This window comes from Pinus tabuliformis, chromosome 7 (assembly GCF_031772625.1).
Source record: "Pinus tabuliformis cultivar Carrire ecotype Pingquan chromosome 7, CPIR1, whole genome shotgun sequence".
Taxonomy (NCBI): Eukaryota; Viridiplantae; Streptophyta; class Pinopsida; order Pinales; family Pinaceae; genus Pinus; species Pinus tabuliformis.
This window is the reverse complement of record NC_142293.1, coordinates 1,062,360,711-1,062,382,627: the sequence shown is the minus strand read 5'-3', so window position 1 is coordinate 1,062,382,627 and position 21,917 is coordinate 1,062,360,711. Positions and strand designations below refer to the sequence as shown.

Here is a 21,917-nt window from a genome sequence, read left to right as displayed (position 1 = left end):
CTGTTGGAATGAACTGGCTGATGCTTCCATGCTAGGGGGGGCCATACCCATGGATGGTCCAATAGGCATCTCTTCTTCAGAAAAAGGGTTTAATCTTTGCCTTTTCTCCCCTTGTCGACTTGTTGATGTAGTGAGGGGAGTTTCTTGCTGTCTGTCCCTCTTCCTAGTTCTCTCTTCGTTTATTGGGGTTTGAAGTACCGAGGTATCCATTGCTGTTTCCTACCTTGGAGGCACACTTTCTTGAGCCTATTGCTATGTGGATACAGGGGCCTCAGCCATTTCCTCTTACTGTTCTGCCTGTTCTTTCTGTTGTTCTGTTGTTGGGAGTGTCTGCTCCTGCTCCGTTTCGTTTCCCTTAACTGTGCTAGCTGCTTGAGGAATAGTTTGAGCTACTTGCTGGGGAGCTGTAGAAGATGAGGCAGCTGCTCCAAGTTGAGTGTGAGGGAGAGAAAAAACCTGCCCACAATATTCCAAGTCAGCTTCCTTCTCAAGTTTCTTTGCTTCTTTTTGTGCTATTTCTTCTTTAGAACTTGCCTCTTCTAGGGTGCCCTCTTTCCATCTTAATAGATTTGCATATTTTTCAATATGGGGCAACCTGACATGATCATAGCTAGCCAACTTATATTTGACCCTTCTAAGACTAATGAAATGATTGGGATCATAGGGTATCCAGAGGAAACTAGTTTGCAACCCGAGGCGTTGCAGGATCTTATCTGCTTCTTGCCATGCCTCTTCTCTTTTATTATAAATAAATGGGCCTAGCTGGTTTCTGACTTTGAGTTGTACCTTCTTATTTTTGCTGTGGAAATGGACCATGTCTGCATTTCCAAATTGTCTGAAATACTCTAAAGCAAAAAGTCTCATAGGGACATATCTTGGTAGCCTATATGGGGCTAACTCACAACCATATATTCTGATCACTGTATGGTGTTGGTAAAAGTACCAATCCCCAATGCTGTAGGCCTTTGAGAGCTGGAGGATTCTTTGCATCTCATCTGTCAATCTTGGAGGAGGGGAACTCAACAGCAAGGACATGGCTGGATGGATGAAAAGGTCTATGAATTCACAGTAGCTGAATGGTGAAAAAGATATGTGATGAAAGATTGAAGACCAAAATACCACAGACCTTTGGTTTCCCTGAGCATCAAACTTCTTGAGAGTAATAGGGAAGCTATCAGGTTGATAAAATAGGAACAAGTGATAGATGTAAGAAGTGTATCTAAATATCCTTTCCCTCTCTAAATTCATCAATTGCTCATGAATTTTATTGGCAATGTATGTAGCATAATCATAGTGAACAGAAGGAGGCTTTCCAGGGGAGAAGATAGACATCATGGCCAGAATAGTTTCATCAACATCCTCAGATGATCTGTATCCCAGGACATAACTGATCATATCCACAAGCATTTTGCCCAACTCGTTGAGATATACATTTCCAATAGGAGGAGTCCTCACAGTTTGAGAGCCTGATTGAATGAATAGTTGATTAATCTCTATGATTTGGGCACTGGACAGCTTGCCTCCTTGCTTTATCAAGTCCATCATAGATAGAGGAGTTAATGGCTTTGTAGTGTGAAAGTGCAGCATTTGATTTATAGCCTCAGGGGTGACATGGAACAAAACTGAGCCTGAGGGACTGAGGACAGCTCTCTGACATGGGTCATAGTTGGCACTGCATCTATGGATTAAATTTGGGAGGACATTGACTTGGGGAAGATTGAAAATGGGCAAATTGGAGTCCCAAATCCCTAGAATATCATTTCCACTGAGATGTTCGGCTTTCAGCTCATTGAGTACATGAATATGGTATCTGCTGTACTCTGGGATTACTTCTGCCATCTGGTAGTCTCTGTCGGCCAAGGGCTGCCATTCTAGCTCTCTTTGTGGGGCATTTAGAGGTGGAATGTTTAGAGCTACTGGTGTCTCCATGGTCAATTGATACTTTGAACTGTATTTGAACTTGTTTTTCTGGGCACAGCAACACAGAGCAATGCATTTTGCAGGAGCAGGGCAATTTGTAGAGGGGAAGAGGTAAACTGGGGTGGAACTGGGTCAAAATGCACTTAGGATAGATTCAGAGAGCAAATGCCAGGATTTGGGACTTACTTTCCCGGTGAGTTTATTTAGCAGAGGTTTGGATTTGCGAATGCGCAAACAGACTGCGAATTTGTGGAATTTCGGCACAATGGGGACTTCTGTGAGGGAAATTGGGCTTACAGAGTGGAAGAAGATCACTGTTTCATGAGAATTTCTCGAACTTACTGTGTTCTTCTTTTCTTAGTTTCTTCAGAGAATTGTGTAAAAAACCAGGCGTAGAGGGGATAACTTGATAAATACCTGGTGCAATCGGCCAATGGTGGAATAACAAGTGAATTGAGGGCGCCAGCAGCAAGGAGCAATATTCAAAGTTGGCGGAGAACGACGTAATTGCTCATGCAAGAGCACAATGCACAATATTGCAAATAAGGCGAAAAAATGGGTTTTTTGGGAAAAATAGTGAAAATTTGGCTTTTGGAGCGTTTTGTTGGATGATGTCAGCATGACGTCATAGGTGGGGTAATGGTACGGAATGATGATGTGGCGGCCTGAGAGTGGTCCACGTGGATGGGGGATGTGGCGGACAGCTCGGAGCAAGGGCGGACGGGGCGGCAATGTAATGTTGTGACGGCAGTAACATGGCAGTGACGTGGAGGCCATGTGGTGGGCGGTAAACGAAAGGCGGTAAGCGGTAATATCGGACCGCTTAAGGTACGGGCGTGGTTTTGGCAGGAGGCCGCCTGATACAACTCAGGAGCAATGCGTGTCCGAGCCCTGACGTCATGGTATGACAGATTTCGGGCGCTATCGTCTGGGCATCGGGGGCGGTCCGATATGGATGTGAGCCGTCGGATGGGACGGCCCTGATCCGACGGACGACTGGCGAGCAAATTGCCAACATGATACGGCGGGACCCAGGGAATTTAAATAATATTTCCTTTTGTTTTTTGTGGTGAGCGCACCGATAGGTAAAACTTAGGATATATGACATTTGTGGGTTTTATGGAACAATCGGGTAAACGACATATTTCGTTATAAAAGGTGCTAGGGCTATTAAACCAACCGGTTGTTAGTTTAATTCCCAAAACAAGATATGAACACAATTTTGCACTATTGCCCGACCTCTTTTAGATCCATAAGGCTATATTGCCTAGGTAAGGGGGAATATATACTTTGGGGCTTTTTATATACAATAGTGATATAATGATAGGGAAAAAGGGAATTAGGGATTTAAGTAATAATAGAGTTAGTAGTTAGTATTGGATAGGAGATATGGAAGAGAAGAGGCAAACACGAAGTTTTTAGGGAACAAACTTAGTTAGGAGAGTAGATCAAAATGAAAATATTTTTACACAGGAAATGTGGTTCTTTATGCAACAAGGATCAATAAATGAGTTTGATTTCTCTCATGAACCAAGGTGATAGTGGGATGTTAGCAAGGAGTTTGATGGGGAATGATTGGGAAGTTAGACATGCTTCACTTTGTTGCTACAAAGCTGCTGAATAGGAAGATCTTCACTGGCCACCATGTGTTTCCTTTGTTTAGGCCAGAGATATGAAAGAAATCATGCTTCTGCAACCCCATCTACCTACCCATTCTATTGCCTAGCATTTTTTGTTACTTCAAGGAGGGTGCACTTAGACTGGCAAACCCTCAATTTCTCTTTTTCTTTTCTTTTTGCATTTTCTTTTGACTTTATATCTAGGGCTAGCCTTATTACTTCCAAGGCCCCAGATTAAGCAGTTGGGAACCTTCATTCTCTACCTAACTACTGATCTGCCAAGATTGAACAGTTTGGACAGATTTATTTCTCTAATCTACAACAAAAATTGAAATATGGCATGACCCAGCTTAGACTGTTGGATCACCCATTCAGAAGTAGGACATGCATCAAACAACTGTAGGTAAGTGTTTCCCAAAAAATATGATATCTTTGCATCACCAAAGTAGAACATATTTGGCACTTACGCTGCCAATCATGAAAAATGAAACCTATTGGTAGAGGTAGCTAACACTTTCCATGCCCCTAAAACTTTCAAATTTCTAGGGCTTGACCCTGTGAAGTGCTGCCATGTGCCCTCCATGTAAACAGGCCATTAACCACCTTTACATGTGACACCTTCCATGTATGCAATCTGACCACCTACCATTCATCCACCACGTGCCCACACCATATGCCCAGTAAACCTCCACATGTCTGTCATCATCTCTTGTGCACATTAGTATGATCTCACTGAAGTTCTCACCCAACTTGCACACTGACAAATCTAAAGATGATAGAGCTACTTCATCCAATAACTGTGGGAGCTTTGTGCTGTGGAACTACATTGTTTATAACATGATGGAGGTATGTGATAGGTGCTACATGTCGCCTCCTCATGAACTTTACACCACTCCACAAAATTTAAATACCAACCCCCCAACCACGAGAAATACTAGTAGGTTTCCTCTCCACATGGGATACCTAAATGAAAACTTTGTGTGACCATCTAGCTTACCCTACCACCCAATCAACTACCACATCAACCAACTGGGCCTAGTCACCATGCACGGTCAACTTTCCAAGTGTTTAGTGCCACGTCCTGCTGACATCAACATGACGTGACTCAAACTTCGCCCATTTGTATCCTCCCATGTTTCCAAACCAAGAATCCTATGAAAAGGCTGAGGGGACACATTTTCTTTATTTTATACTCTAGTCACTCTACAATTTGCTTACCCACCCATCTAATTACCTTATTAAATTCTACCAATTTTACACGTAGAATTTGGAATCCAAACCACCATTTGGATACTTGTTGTAAATTTATCTCGTTGGATTCATCCACCTTACCAAAATCCTAGGTTTTGAAGCTCAAGGTCAAACCCTCGTTCTCCTATGAAAACATGCACTTTTAACCAATAAACCCTAATCCCAGACATTAAATCCTACTCCAATTTCAAATTCATTCATTTTGTGTGGTCATGAGACAAATTTTCACTTAAATTCATTGAATCAAAGCTCAAATTCACACGAAAATCCATAAATGTTGCTTCTTGTGTGCGTTGGCTTGTCCAAACCTTCATAAATTTGAAAGATACTCCCTCCAATCACTGTCAAATCCCCTTTTTCCATGCAACAATCCCTTACTAGCTTATTTAATCCTATAAGAATCTCCTATTTTCGCCATTATCCTTATTTTCATTAGCCAATGGTTTTCAACAAGTTCACTCTTTTCCAATAACATCCTCGTCAACCAAAATTTCTGCTAATGTCCAAACCAATAGAAAGGCTAAAGAACCAGACAGCATGGACGAATATACAAATATTCGGGATAAATTAACCGTAACATATATGAAGAGGGCTATTTAGGTGGTGTTAAACACAAGAAAAGTGTTAAAAGATGACAACAACATGCATGCATATGGTATATTCTTCACCATTCTTCCATAGGTTTTCCATTTCCAAGAAATGGTGACTTGGTGTGCCAAAATATACTTAGCAGACAAGATGAAAATTTCTTCATCCAAAGATGTCAAATAAATAATTAGAGTGACTCTGAAATCAATTTCGTCTATGTTTTCATTTCTTTGCAAGAGTTAGTTTCAAAGATTAAATAAAGGGGACATTGAAGAGAAGTGGACTAGCCTAGCACCAGATGTCTAGCAACAAGCAGTCAATAACGATATCCAAAAAGGGATGGTGCCTCCATCAAGTCAACCTACTTATCATATCTTAATTTTTGAAGCTATGTTGTTGTATCTTTCTCCATTATCACCCAAGTCTTAGGTCTTGACACTGATATCCTTGTAACTAAATCCATCCTAGGTCTCTTGGTATCCATGTATCATCCGTCTACCAAATCCTACACTAAATTTGATTTTCCTTAGTTCTTGTCAGATGAAATACATTCCCAAATGATATAATTCAAAGAAGGGAAATACTTTCATTTTTAAAGCTATTTAGTCCATTTGTTCATCCATAAACAATATCCTTACCTTTATCATCTTCAGCCCAGGATGGTTAGTGAAAATAAATCCATATTACCAACTTATGAATGGTTACCCATGGTCCATAAGATGGAAGGTAACCAAGGACCTTTTTATTACATATCTTCCTTCATGTTAGTTATATATGCCCTTTTGCATGGTAAATCTATGCCTAGAGTCCCTCCTTTTGTGAGGGAGATGTTGCATTTCATCCCAGCTACCCGATTCGGTGATTGGTACCTTTTCAAGGGCTACATGGTCATCAAAGTATATGGTCTTGAAGGACAACTATATCAACTACCTGCATTCTTCACACCTTGAATATTTGCATTGGAATACATATGACAGAGATTGAACAACGACAAGGTACACTCCATCTTAAAGAAAGAAACAGTTACATTCCATATTTCTCTAAATTAGGGACCTTTTTTGTGTGAATTCAAGGAATTCTCTGGATAACGTGGAGACAATACTAGAAATGTGCAACTTCATGAAACCTGGTGCCAGTAGATATGATCCACTCAATAATATCTATGACTTGAGAAAGGATAGGGATCGAGAAAATCATGAGTATGATATGAATCTTATGGTATAGGAGTGTGTGAACAATGATACCTTGGAAGAGGTCAAGGCCAGCATGTATCTGATAAAGCCAAAGCTTTCTCAACTCTCTACGTAGAAGTGAGGCACTTCCGAGCCCATGGAGGTGGAGGGATGGGAAGAGCCGATATCAAAGAAATCTAGGAAAGATAAGGAGCCTAGATATGAAGACGATGAAGAGACAAAGTCCCAAGCTCTGATTTTATATAACACTGAGCTGACCACCCGGGCCCTCGAAGAAAACATTTATAGTGTAGACCTAGCCTTATGCCATGTCATAACTAGAGGCAACTGAGTTAGGATAGGTGTCCAAGCTTGGAAACATGTCAATTATAGAAAATATCACAAATATTTCCATACAATCCTATAAGAAAAGGAAAAAGGACATCATGATATCAAACAATTAACCACTCCCTCCCACATAGCTCAAGAGTGTGTTGGATTATGAGAAGAGCATTTCCAAGATGGTGATGCTGCAATCCAAAGTATAGAACACAATGTCTATGTCAAATTACCAAGTATGTCAAGTGTCTTTACATGTGGACAATATCCCATATACAGAAATCATGGACTTTAACCTACGAGTGACACACTTGATGCACATGCAAATGCACTAAACTAATGTCGTAGCCAAGAAGATACAATATATGTATACGAAAGCGAGTGCTCAACTGAAATCTTGGAAGATGGTTGGCAAGACTAACAAGATAAAGATAAAACACATGGAGGATAAAATCACACATATGGCCACATATCCTAAATATTTTCGTAAATAAAAGGAATTGTTGGAAGAAAAGAACATGGGAATTTCCTCAATAAAAAATCAACTTAAAATCCTAGACACGCACCCTGTTCAAACTTTGGAGCTATAAGTAATAGAAAAGGAAATTCAAGAATTAAATTAAAACTACAACATACCCTCACAATGAAAAAATAATATCATGATCATATCACGCTGCAAAAAACATAGATCCAAGGGCTAAAAGAGAATATATATGAGACCATGCAGTCTCAATAAATTCCTAGCATATTAATAGCGTAGGTAGAATCCCTGATATTTTATGATGTGAAGAAGCTGCAAGCCTTGCCCATAACTTGGGATGAGGAATTGAAGGCTAAATAAAAGGAACTTGAAGGAAATAAGAAAGAAATTTATCGATCCCAGGAGCATGGTCAAAAGGTTGAGGTCGAGTTAGATGTTTTGAGAAGAGAAAACACCATCACATCATATTTCAAATATGTTAAAAGGAATATTTGGGAAAAAATCATGAAGCTAGTACAAAATCATTACGGGCACCTAGAGTCGGTCCAAGAAAAGATATAAGTTATCACACTACCTGATAAAGAAATGAATGCACTTAAGAGCGCCATCAGAGCAACTCCAGCCAGATCTAGAACAATTATAAAATAACTTAACCACATGACCAAAGAATAGGTTACAAATGTGGAACTGGATAGATCCCGTCTAGTGGCCAAGGCTAATTAGCTAAAGAGGAAGCAAAATTTGATAGCATTGGTGGAGAAGAAAGTAGGATACATTGTGAATGAGGTACAAGATTTAAAAGGTATATGCGAAGTGTTATATAGGAGTAATTTCCCACCTTTATTTGAAGGGAATGGCGATGTGTACCCGAAAGAAGCCTTCATGAATATTTTTAATTCTATTAAAAAGGACCAAAAATTCTTTGGCAAATATGATCATTCTCTATGAGGAAAGGATATCATGAACTTATACAAAGATCATTTTGAACTCATGTTCATGCTAAAGCATATCTTTAAGGAATTAGTAAAAGTGGATCATGTGTTAGTCGCAAAATTGTAAGGACAAACCTTGGATGCATGAGCTTGCAATATTCCAATTGGAAATGAATGGAAAGGCATGCCAATTTTGTACAAATTATCTATTCAAAAGGGATTTTCACAAATATCATAGGTGGTGTCCATAGGGGGAGGTTCTAGCTCAAGACATCCACCAGAGCAACATGCACAACAATAGGTAAGGCTTCAATCATTAGAGAATTTTTGAGGTCTAAAATGGGACTTCTCGGGAATATTATTAAAAAATAGTGGAAATAATCATAATAAGATTATATTATCTCATCAAGCTTTGGAGGGAAGAAGGAAAAAAATCTTTCTCCTGCTCAAAACTTGAGTAAAGAATGAGAGTATTGGGAAAGGAATTCCAATCTCTGTTTGCATCGATCTTAGTGTATATTTATACATTATGTATATAGTTGGAGCGGTTATACCTACTCACAACCAAACTTCATTCAGGCTTACCAATAATTACTAAAATTTACATATACATGATTATGATGACACATAAATCTAAAGAGACCCTTACTTCATCTCCCCCACCCTCAATGCCTTGCTCATCTCGAGAAAGGATGCAAACTATATTAAACCAATTCTCTTTGCAGAAGTATCCTTACTATGCAGCGACCTGCATAGGTAACTCAGTCGTTGTTAGCAGAATAGGAAGATTCATATATATATATGTATATAAGGTTTATTGTGACTACACCTTATCTAGTGGCCTCTTTGTTCATATTTCCACTTTTCACACTATTTGTAGTTTTCTCAATCCTCTGGATTGCTACTCCAACCATGGACTGTCGGCATCTCCTCTCCAGTCTGGGGGTATTCTCTTTTTCTCTCTCTGTGGACGATCCTAGTGTAGGACTATCATTCTTGGGATTTCCTTCATCAAAAGATAAGTGGTCATCTATCAAATCAACCATCCTGCACTTTTTCTTGTCACAATCCAAGAACAAGTATGCAATATTTATACTAAGGGATTAAATAATTATCATAATGTCATCATCATCTTTAATTCTTTAGCACTTTTATGTGTATGTTATCCCTACCTGGTTTCCTATTCTTGAGTGTTTTCCTGGTGCTACAAGTACTTTTATTATAATTTCTCTGCTGCAAAATTATATAGTTTGGTTGTACTAAATGCTCCACTGCTTTGTCCTTATTTCCTTGATATGTTGTTGTGATTGGTTACTTACTTGTTGAGTCTGCACTTTTATCAATGAAGGATAGATCTAATGACTAGACATTCTAAATTTTATTAGTGGTAGGTATTTTACAATTGGTGTTAGCAAAGGATGATTTCATCAACAAAACATTGATTTTAGTTACGAGGCCGGGAATATCACCTACCTCAAAGAGACTCACATTTAACCTTTCCCTTATTTCTCACTCTAATGATTGAATAAAAGGCTTAGTCTACATGACTCATAATTTTTTCATTATTAACTACAGACTCAATAAATAAATTACATCAACGAATTTGATTATATGTCTAAACTCCAATCAATGCATAGTCTCGCTTTGTGAATAATATTCCATTAAAAATATTACCTATGCATGATCATATCAATGACCAGTTGTCATTCTATTGGTATCATACCAATCACGACTTGTTATGATAATGTGCTTTTGTTGTCTCTTTATCTAGAAAAATATAATGTAAATCGGCACATAAAGGTGGATTTTATGTAAAGTTGATCAAATTCATCCTTGCGCTCCAACTAGACAATTTTAATTCATTGAATATTGAATTGACCTTACTAAATTCAATAGAACAATCACTCTCTATGGATCAAGCAACCACACATAGTCATTGTACTCAACACAATATGTTGTTGTATATCAACTAGTACATGAAAGTTAATTAGAAAGTTAACATAGTTGTGTGGTAGTGAGCTCTAAATTGGAATCTCAATAAAATTGATCCACAAGGAACAACATATGGATGTATCGGTATTTGTAGAACATGACCAAAATTCCATCGAATATTTGACATCGCACTTGGATGGGCACACACCACATGCCTCCTCCAGTTTGGATGTAAATCCTTCATTGTACATTTATTAGTCCCTGCCATCTGGCAATGGCATGGGACTATAGTAATCGATTGGCGATGTTTAACCATTAATTGACCTGTTTATTATTAGTCACGCTGACTTATAAACCAAATTTTTCAGAGGCATATCGTTTCACCATCTTATTTGGCCTCTTCCCGAGGGGAAGAGGCTATACCCATGATATTTTTCCTATTCTTAATAGTATATTCCATCTATTTCGTTAAGATATTCCATCTATTTCGTTAACATTTTATATCGAGAAACTATTACTAACATTATTTCATAAATACTAAATGTTATTTTATAATCTTAGAACATGACTATAGAACCAGAACAAAGATAGAACCAGAACAGAGACAGATGGCATAGAACAAGAACAAATGGCGTTGTGCATGTGATGGCCTAGAATAGAGACATATGGTGTTGTGGTTGCTCTGTCCTATATTTTCAAAGCAACACAAAATCTTCATAGAAGCGAACTGAAATACTAGCAGTAGCGATCTACCTACCATATGCTCATATAGAATGACCAGGGTAGATCAATATCACCCTACCTACATACCTATTTATTTGTTGTAGCAATATTACTTACGTAACATGTAAGGTAGGCCTATTTGCTATAGTTGCGGAAGGGATGGTGGTAATGTAATGCACTTAGGGATGCCTGTGAGAGCCAGCCTGTTGGTAGGTGATTCTGGCTGATACATCCCCGCGCAGGTAGGTCTACACGTTTATGGAGGCGGGAGATGTCTTATGCGGAGGGAGGCAGGGAGATTCATAAGCTTCAACCGGAGGGAGGTAAACTTGCGAAGACCACTACTACTCCTCCCCTCTTTTTAATATTGATTCATTGTATTACTTTCAATGTCCTTCTGTCACTGTGAAAGCAGGGGCCAAGGTAGCTGCAATTGCATGCGTAGATTCCGCCATTCCCACAGTGAGTGAATTTTGTTAGTGAATCAATCAATTAGTACTGAGTCAAGTCAGTGCCTTGACTAATATTCATATTCATATAATTGGGCCTATTTATTAACTGTTGGGTTGGGTTAATGTTAATAATTTACAGTTAGCATGACAATTTTGCAGACTACATTAATCTACTATTATAATCTTAAACTACTTTACTAAAATGCTCGAATAGTTATGCATTCATCCATGCTTTGATCAAGAAATCTTAATTACTAAATTATTTTCTTATAGTATTTTGCTTGGAATCGGCAAAATGCTACATATTTTTCCATTTTCGTTGCCACTCTCATTCATCTGGTTAATTGGGTTGACCTCTCTCATTATGATGATTAGGGTATGAACTGCATGCTAATGTTGTGGTGTATGTACTTTGATTGGCAGTGAGTGGATCAGATTATTTCATTGTAGTGGATAAGACCATTCTCAGGTCTACACAGAGAAATTCCTTCCATGAACAAATGGAAAATCAAGTCGCCGAGTGCTGGCATTTTTGAAAGATATAATCACCTGGCTGGCTACTCCAATCACCCCAGCTTGTCGCTTGCTGCATCCTACTTTACCACACTAGAAATGTGAACAACATAAGCCCTCCTCATTTGTGCAGAAAATGGCTCACCTCCATTCACAGGTCGCATCACAGGCACCTTATAAATCACTTCAGGATTGCCATTGCATCCTAGTGCTTCAAAGGCCAGCAACATCATAAGCTCAAGCCAATTCATGAGAATCCTGACTAGTAATGTCTGTGCGGTACCTTCTTTCTTCGGCGATGATCATTCCTGGGGAAATTAGGAGCGCTCAATAAGAAAAAAGAAGACATCAAAACTAGAATGGACGAATTTATAAAACTAGAATTCCATTGCCACATGAGATTCCAAGAGCTGGTGGACGTAACAAGGTAGAATAATAAGGCATTTGGTATGCATGGAGGTTGTTGTTCAACATGAGCGATACGTGGCTGTGTTTATCATGAAAAAACAATCATGTGGGTGCCGCTACGCTTCTTGACGTACTTCCTTCTTGCTTTGACACTAGCACAGGATGGTGGGACCTTCATTTGTCACGTGGTGTCTCTGGCCTTGCGTGATGTGGTTGGATTTAGGAAGTGGTGTGCAATATTGTTCGGTGGTTGGGCTCAGGAAGTGGCGTGCAATATGGTTCGGTGGGTTGACCACTAAATTATAATATTTCATTGTTGTTCACACATAAAATAACTAAGTCTCACCATTACTTTTTTTAATTGGTCATTAATAATGTTAAATGTCATTATAATCGAGAAATAACAATTTATTTATACATTTTCAATCGTAGGAATTGCAATTATATTTATATATTTGCAATAGACTTTGTCATGTGAAAAGAGAGCAATGGCATAACATTAAGAACCATTAAAAAATGAGAAATCTCAATTTTTCACTATTTCTTATCAACCCACAATATCAATCATAAGTTACATAATACCAAGCAATAACACATACATATATAAAAATAAAACAACCTACATAAATTCAACAAACCAACATAAAATCATCTTAAATAATCTTAATTAGGATATATTCTTTAACACTAGAAATTTGCCTAAGGGATAATTTAAACACTGAAAATTTGCATATCAATCGTTTTTCCATCCTTCTTAATGTTTAGCATTAAATCTGGAGTATACACTTCCAACTATGATATTTTGACACAATTCCAGCTATGATACAGTTACCACAATGCTCTTTCACTATGATGAACAATGCTTTTATAGATGATGGAACATTATCATGAAATGTTCCAACTGCACCGCAAACGACCAACAAAATGGCATTTGTTTGTAGTGCAATTAGCACTATGTTAATTTCTTAAAAACTGTATCTGCAAAGCAGAATCAGAACATAAATTCAAATAGACCTGAAACATTAGAGGGTAAATGAGAATCAATCCATCCCAATATAAGCCAATATTCAAATATGCATTCTTTAATATCTATTTGGATTAAGTTACACAGTAAAAAATTCAAAATAAACAAGAAAGTAGGAACACCCTACTGCTACTTCTTGTACCTTCCTAAAAACTAATAGAATCAATTAATATGAGCCATTGATAAAAAAAATATTTAGTCACTTCACAATTAGTACTTACCCTTGACCCCATAGAGTAACCACTTGAGGTCTTTGCAAAGCACTGTATTCTTTTGATTCAAATTCATGGATCTTTGTAATTACAGAATACCACTTCCTTTGCTTTCAGATCTTGTGGTGATTTGTACCCTCAATGTGTCAAGGCCAAGAGCTCAATTACAGATTGTTGCTTCATTTAGCATACTAAAGATCAATGCTAGAGATCGACTTGAAGATTTCTAGGAGAAATTGCAATATCAACCAGGCACACAACCTTTGTGCTGCAGAAGAAACCCATATATACATAATGGAAACCACCATTGTTTCCATTATAAAATCCATACCATCATCTTCTTCACACCTGATTTTCCTTGCAATTCAGACTACACTGATGACATTGCTACTGGAACTCAAACTATTGCTTTCATTGAGAGATGGTTTGGCCTGAAAAGTTGATTGTCTAGAGGGGGGTCTTCCATGTAATTTGAGTGACAGTTCTGAGGGTTTCATTGCAGAAGCCGCTGCAACACCGCTGAGGCTTAACTGGGATAACCCTGTGCATTCGTCCATTTTTATTGGAGCAGTTGGCATTACAGCTGTTGGCTTATAAACATTGGAATTTTGTGATATTGTGGGTCTAAAAGTGTGCCATATGGGGAACCCGTATGGTACATAAGGGGTAACAAAACCTTGGGAACACTGTCAGATCAGCAGAAGTTGTTTCATCAACCTGAGGAAGAAGAGTTTCTACATCTGTAGAATTTGCAGAATTATCACCTGATTCGGCTTCTTCTTGATCAGAGGCTGACTGTGATGACAATACAGGCAAGGCAGGCGAAGGTAATGGACAACTGATAGGTTCAGCAGTGATATCGAACAGGCTAGAATGTCGTTTCCTTCTGGTTAGATTACTCTACCTAATAAAATACTTTTGTGCATGACTAGCAACCTGAGTAGGAGTTCTTGTCAGCACAAAGTTTCTTGATATACCTCTCCAATCACCCTTTCCAAGCTTTTGAAGGCCAATAAGAAACATGTGGTGTTCCTCTTCAGTCCATGGAACCCCTGAGATCATGAGATAGTATAAACATTGAATTCTTTAGTAATCATTAAGCAAGAAATAAACACAAGCAAATTAAACTTTTTATGGCATCAAATTAAAAGGGATTAATGCCAATAGGAACATATTTTCTCAGACAAAATTTATGATTAAACATTAAATTTCACAGTTCAAATTCTAGAGACCCCAGGAATGAAAAAAAAAGAAAATTCCAATAGGAACATTTTTCCTCAGACAAATTTTATAGTTAAACATGAAATGTCACAAAAGAAAAGAGCAACAAAACTGAAGGGCTAAGAGATTGATTGATTTCAAGGAAAATCTAGAAAAATTCACAGCTCAAACTTCTTAAGCTCGCAAGAAAGAAGACAGTGCATGAATTTTGTTCAACTCAGACTATTTGCTGATAATCAAGAAATTCCAGAACAAAAATCTTTGAAAACGATTGGAGCAACAACTCAAGCCCATTCTAGGTTTAAAGGATGGCCAGTAGGGAAAGGCATTGATCTTTCAGGGAAAAGGTGCATGGTTGAAATCTCATGGAACCCTCCCCCTGTCAGAATGGGGCAGAGGTGCAAAGTTCAAATTTCTTGGAACCCTCTACTATGGTAGAGATCAAACAAAAACCATTACTTATCCAAAAAAACAAAGACAGGGAACTCAAAAGAATTGAAGGAATAGAAATCATAGCACTCTACAAATTTAAAATACTGAATAATTTATGAGAACAATCCCACAAAGAACCAAAAAATTCAGAACCTCCTATAAAATCACATACCTACTTTTTCACAAAGACAAAATCATCAAGAATATAACAGTAGAAGATAAAACATTAGGCTTTGAGTCCCATAACCCACAAGATAACAACCAAATTGAAATTCAAGGAAGTTACTACAAAGATTTAATGCAAAGCCAATAAAAATTTCTAAGCCAACACAAGAAATGAGAGGAATTCAAGAACCCACTGTGTATTTGGGGAAACTCATCAAGAGAAAGCTAAACAATTTTAAGTTGAGAATCAAGAACCGGTCGCCAAAATACAAAGGGGCAAATCGTAAATCTAACAAAGAATGAAAGAACTTGGAATTTTTATGCAAGAACGCCTAAAGCTTGAATGAATTTTAAGAACCCAAGTCCTAAAACAGCAAAGAGTATCGACCTGAACCAAAAACAGGCAAAATCTTCAACTGGAATTATCATAACAGAGAAGAAACCTGAATTCTTCTCAAGCCCACAAAACTAAAAGTCTCGATAGTTTGGAATACAATGTAAATCTTGTACCTTTCTTCCTCTCTCCGTGAGAATTGTTATGAATGAGGCCATAGGATACATAACCATTTGCAGAAGCAGCAGCATTAGCAACTGATTCACAAGGCTTCATAGCTGAAGTTGAGGTCAGGCTGTTATTAGAGGAAGAGCCGTTGTTGGAATAATGAAACAAATTTCCCATACTCACACTCTTGTGTATTGGCCCATCAGTTAGCCAAACTCCAAACAATTTCACACCAGGTTTGGGCATGTTCTGGAATTATGGCCATTGTACCCACAATGTGAACACTTCCTTGTCGTGTTTACCGGCCTTGGAATTAATTAATTGAATTCCAAGAGACAAACAAAAAAAAAGCTAGACAAAGCCCAATTCATGAAATTCGGGCCTTCATGTCTCTCTACTTCTGCTCCAAGCTCTTCTTAGTCATCTCTTCCCCTGATATGGCAAGGGATTTTATGAAGACTCATGATCTTCTTTTTTCCAGCAGACCTCCATCAATTGCAAGTAATTACTTGTTATATAATTCAAACGTTGGCTCTACTCCATATGGCCCTTATTGGAGGAATATGCATAAGGTCTATGTTTTACAAATGTTGAGCTCCAGAAGAGAAATAGAGCAAGCAGCATGAACATCTATATGAGTTATAAATTATAAATTCCTTCGCCTTAAGGTAAGGACAAGTTGTCGCACAAGCGCACTTGTTTAAAATTGAAAAACATCGAATATCTTTAAATCACAATCATCTTTTCCATAGGCTGAACCTCACAATTATGATTTAAACTTCGAATCATGGTGGAAATAATAAACATGATAAGGGCCATTAAGGTTCAAGAAATGGAATGTGGCATTGTTCTCCTCCTTTCAAACTTTAGGCCATTATAAATAACGAACACTGTAGTCTTATCCACAATAGTTCGAATGTTTGATGTGTTAAAAAGTGATTTTGGAATTAATAAAAAAGAACCCATTGGTCAGCTCTACGAAAGAGAGTTTGAACTAGGAGAGTTTGGCTCTGTAGAACACTCTACATTGTCCATGTACATGACACATTATACAATAATCATAGATTTAGGGAAGTTAGAACTATAACCTAAGAAATAGAAACTAATTCCTATCCTGAGGTCTCATGAACCAACTCACTATTCTAAGATATTCTCCATTATCTCTAACACTCCCCCTTAATGGAGAAGGGGTTCACAAATACGACTAAAATCTCCCTAAACATTTCAAACTTAATACTGCCAATAGGCTTAGTGAAAATGTCTACAACATTATCACATGTACCAAATGGATTTCTTTTGATTGCACTTTCTCCATGACAAAGTGGAATTGTGTATCAATGTGTTTAGTGTTTTTGTGAAACACTGGATTATTAGCAAGTTTGATTAAACTCTCGTTGTTGCATCTTTCTATTCTTCCCCAACATCCTGGACAAGTCTCCGCAACCAAACTGCCTCACATGTTACTATGCACATGGCTTGATACTCTGCTTCTGTTGAAGACAAGGAAACTATGTTCTGTTTCTTGTTGCTCCATGTAATCACCCTAGATCAAATGTTTAATTCATAGCCTATTATGGATCTGCGGTCATCTACATTTCCAGCCCGGTCTGAATCTGTAAATCCTGTCAATCTAACATCAGAAGAATCAGTATAAATAATACCATAGTCTACAGTACCTTATAGATACCTCAAAACACATTTCATTGCATTCCAATGACTCTCAAGTGGCTTGGACATGTATTGACTTAGCACACTCACTGCATAAGCCAAATCTGGTCTAGTAGTGGTAAGGTAGATTAAGCTCCCAACTAGTTGTCTATAAAGTGTCGCATCTGCCTCATTAGAGCCATCCTCACTCTGCAGTTTGATGTTCTGTTGTAGTGGTATTGCTGCAGGGTTACACTGATCCATCCTAAATATTTCCAGTAGACCTTTGACATACTTACCCTGCTACAGAAAAGTTTGTTCTGAATCTCTCCAGATCTCAAGACCCAAACATTATCTTAATTCACTAGGTATTTCATTTCGAACACCTGTGACATTTTTTGCTTGATTTCTTTGATTAAATAATAGCATCACCTGTAATAACTAAATTGTCTACATACAACGAAATCAACACTATGTGCCCCTTTTCATCTTGCATGGTATACAGATTAGGGTCATTTTTACTTTTGTTGTAGCCAAGTTGTAGAAAAAATGAATCAATATTTTCATACCAAGACCTGGGTGCTTGCTTTAGTCTATAAAGAGCTTTCTTTAATCTACAGACTAAATATTCTTTCCCTTTTTGGACAAACCCCTCAAGTTTCTCTAAATAAACCTCCTCTTTGAATTCTCTATTTAAAAATGTAGACTTTACATCTAGTTGGTGAATCATCCAATGTTTCTTAGTAGCTAAAGAAATCAACATTCTGATGGTATTTAGTTTAGCTACAAGGGCAAAGGTTTTTTCATAGTCAATGCCTTATTTTTGTGAATACCCGTTTGTTACCAATCTAGATTTTAGTTTATCTATGATTCCATCTGCATTAATCTTGGGTTTATACAACCATTTACATCCTATGGTTTGTTTCCCTCTAGGAAGTTCAACCAACTCCCAAGTGTTGTTCCTCATTATATCTTCATATTCATGTTCCATAGTTGTTTTTCATTCACTACATTCATTTTCTTCCTTATAACTAGAAGGTTCAACAACATTCATCATACTAGTTATAAAAGCATTTTCCCTATATCTTGCAGGCAATTGAGCTTTCCTACCTGATCTCCTTAGTGATGGGGTAGCTTCAAACCTTGTTTGATCATCATTTTCTTTTCCTTCCTGTTGTTGCTACTACTTCTGTTGTTGTTGTATCTGTTGTTGATGTTGTTGTATCTGTTGCTACTCATCTTCTGCCTTTGTCTGCTGATCTTGATTGTTTCTTGTTTCTTCTCTTTCATCGACCAAGAACAGAACATCACATTCCTCATTGCACTTATCATATTCTTTATGATCCTGCTCATGGAATATGACATCTCTACTAGCAAAACTCTTGTGAGTAGAGGGATTAAATAATCTATAAGCCTTATATTGTGAACAATACCCTATAAAGGTACATCTGGTGGCTTTAGAATCTAGTTTTCTTCTATCTTCCTTTAGAATATGGGAAAATGCTTTAGACCTAAACACTCTTAAATGTTTTATTGTAGGCTTAAATCCATATAATGCTTCATAAGGAGTTTTAAACTCAAGACTCTTTGTAGGACTCCTATTTTTCAAATAAACTGCAGTATTCAGTGCTTCAACCCAAAAGCCATTTGAAAGATCCTTACCTTTCAACATGCTCCTAGCACATTCCACCAATGTTCTGTTCCTTCTTTCCATTACTCCATTCTGTTGAGGAGTATTGGGTACTGTGAATTGTTGTAATATCCCATGGTCTTTACAATACTTGGTAAGGTCATCCTTCCTCTATTCTCCCCGTTGATCAAAGCGGAGAATTTTTATATGCTTCCCTGTTTGCTTTTCAATCATGTTTTTGAACTGCTTAAAGTATTCAAATGTGTGACTTTTATTACTCAAAAAATATACCCAAGAAAAGTTTGTGTAGTCATCAATAAATAGTAAAAAAATATAGTGCACTTCCTAATGACTTTGTTTGCATGGGTCGACAAAGATCTGTGTGCACTAATTCAAGTATGTTTGTATGTTTCTTCTCTACTCGAACAGGGAATTCTTCTATATGCATCTTTCCTAATGTACAAGCATCAAAATCATTATGCACTTATTTTACAATAGGAATATCTCTTACCATTTCTTTTTTCTGAAGTAACAACAAATCATTGTAGTTGATATGACCAAATCTATAATGCCACAACTCTTCTATATTCAAACCCGCTGCTGCTAAAGCTCAAATCGGTGCTGGTCTTACATCCAATTTGTACAGACCTCATATTCGAATTCATATAGCAATAGTCTTCATTCCATCTAATAGATCTTTAATATAATAGTTAGATTTAAAAAATTCAACTTTAAGATCTTGATCTGTAATCATGGATACATAAATCAAGTTCTTTTTTACATTGGGCACATACATGACATTATGAATTTGTCTTATAGTACCATTAGGTAAAATGACAAAAATTATCCCACACCCTTTGATCTAATGGCTTCTATCATCACCTAGGTAGATTTGTGCTTTGTCGTTGATTTCTTTAAAATCTTTGAGCCATTGCTTGTTCCCTACGATATGTGTTGATGCTCCTAAATCTACTTACCAAATGTCTGCATCAACATTCTCATCAAAGTCTACCATGAACAATCTGAAGTTCTGCTCATGATTACCATTCACAAGATGACTTGCATGTCATTTCTTCATCTGCTGTTGTTCATGATATTGCTTCTTCCTGCACTCCTTAGCTATATGACCAAGTTTTCCGCAATAAAAACATTTAATTTCAGAGTTGTTTCTATTCAGATGCATAATTTGAGTCTAATTTGGTATTTTCTGTGAGTTTCCTTCGTTTTTCTATTGCGGATTTCATTTTCCTTTGAAGAATTTCTTCTTTTCCATCAATGCAAGATCTGCACTCTGGGGCTTTAGAGTCGATCTTCTTTCTTCTTCTTGCATTAGTATTCCTGTCAGTTCCTCAAAATTCAGGATTTTCTCTCTCACATTTATCCCAGTCACGAATATTTGGTAGTCATCAGTCACACCATTCATGGTAATTGTTACAATATCTGTATCTACAAATGTATCACCAATGTATACCAATTTGTTCTTTAGATATTTAATCCTCGCTATGAAGGCAACAACTATTTCATTCTCCTCCATCTTCAAGGATACGATCTTGCTCTTCAGGAACGGAAATTGATTTGTATTCCTGATCTCATACAAATTCTTCAAAATTCCCCAGATTTCGCTTGTTGATTTACATTCTCTAATATGTGGTATGATGCAGCTTTCACTGACATCTTCAGCAACGTCCCTGCTTTACCTTCTCGCTTCTCCAAATCTGGGACTGATGCTGATCCGATAGCTGCCTTCTGCTCATCCCCATTTGCAATCGTCTGAGCACTCTACACTTCTAGCAAAGTTTGCATCTTGAATTTCCAATTCGCATAACTGAAGCCATCAAGCTTGTTATTCTCATTGAAGTATTCTTCAATCATCTGATTATTCATCTTGGCGATCTAAAAAATTTGACAGGTAAAAATATATATATGTTACATTTACCCTAGATTTGTTTCAAAGACAGAAATCACTGATATCCAATACTATTTGATCTGGTAGCGCATACACAAACCACCGTGGCTTCCTTCATAGCCTCTACCACAGCCTCCTCAGCAGACCTCGGCCTCCAAGCAGCCTTCTGTCAACAGCCACCACCAAGATGCAACCTTCTCTCGGCCTCCATGCAGCCCCTCTCTTGTTTGCACAGTCGGCGCGAGTTAGCACCACAGACTCACAAAGGTATCCATAACTGTACACTAAAGATCTACGACAATTGAAAAAATAAAAACACACTCATTCAAATTGGCACGATTTTCCCTCCAATCCATGCAACAATTTTGCCTCAATCACGCCTTTCAAATCCTCCACTCAGCGTACAGGTTCCTCTATCCTGTAGCTCTGATACCATGTTAAAAAGTGATGTTGGAATTAATAAAAAAGAACCCACTGGTCAGCTCTACGAAAGAGAGTCTGAACCAGGAGAGTCTGGCTCTACAGAATGCTCTACATTGTCCATGTACATCACACATTATATAGTAATCATAGATTTAGGGAAGTTAGAACCATAACCTAAGAAATAGAAACTAATTCCTATCCTGAGGTCTCGTGAACCAACTCACTATTTTAAGATATTCTCCATTATCTCTAACACGATGAAGGGTGATCAACTCTACTTTATGTTGTGGAAAAATATTGTCAGTCGTTAAAGCATATTGGTCTTAGAAATGCGTAATAGGCCATGCCATAGTGACTCCCAAATGCCTCTGCCTACCCTTATGATTTATTTTTTTCTTCTGGCAGTTGACCTCTCAGTTCACCAT

The 21,917-nt window shown here is 37.6% G+C and overlaps 1 pseudogene; it reads right to left on the bottom strand.

Annotated features, from left to right (window-relative positions):
* Window positions 1-13,931: 13,931 nt before the first annotated feature.
* LOC149251297 (transcription factor MYBS3-like) lies at window positions 13,932-21,344 on the bottom strand (annotated as a pseudogene).
* Window positions 21,345-21,917: the final 573 nt, after the last annotated feature.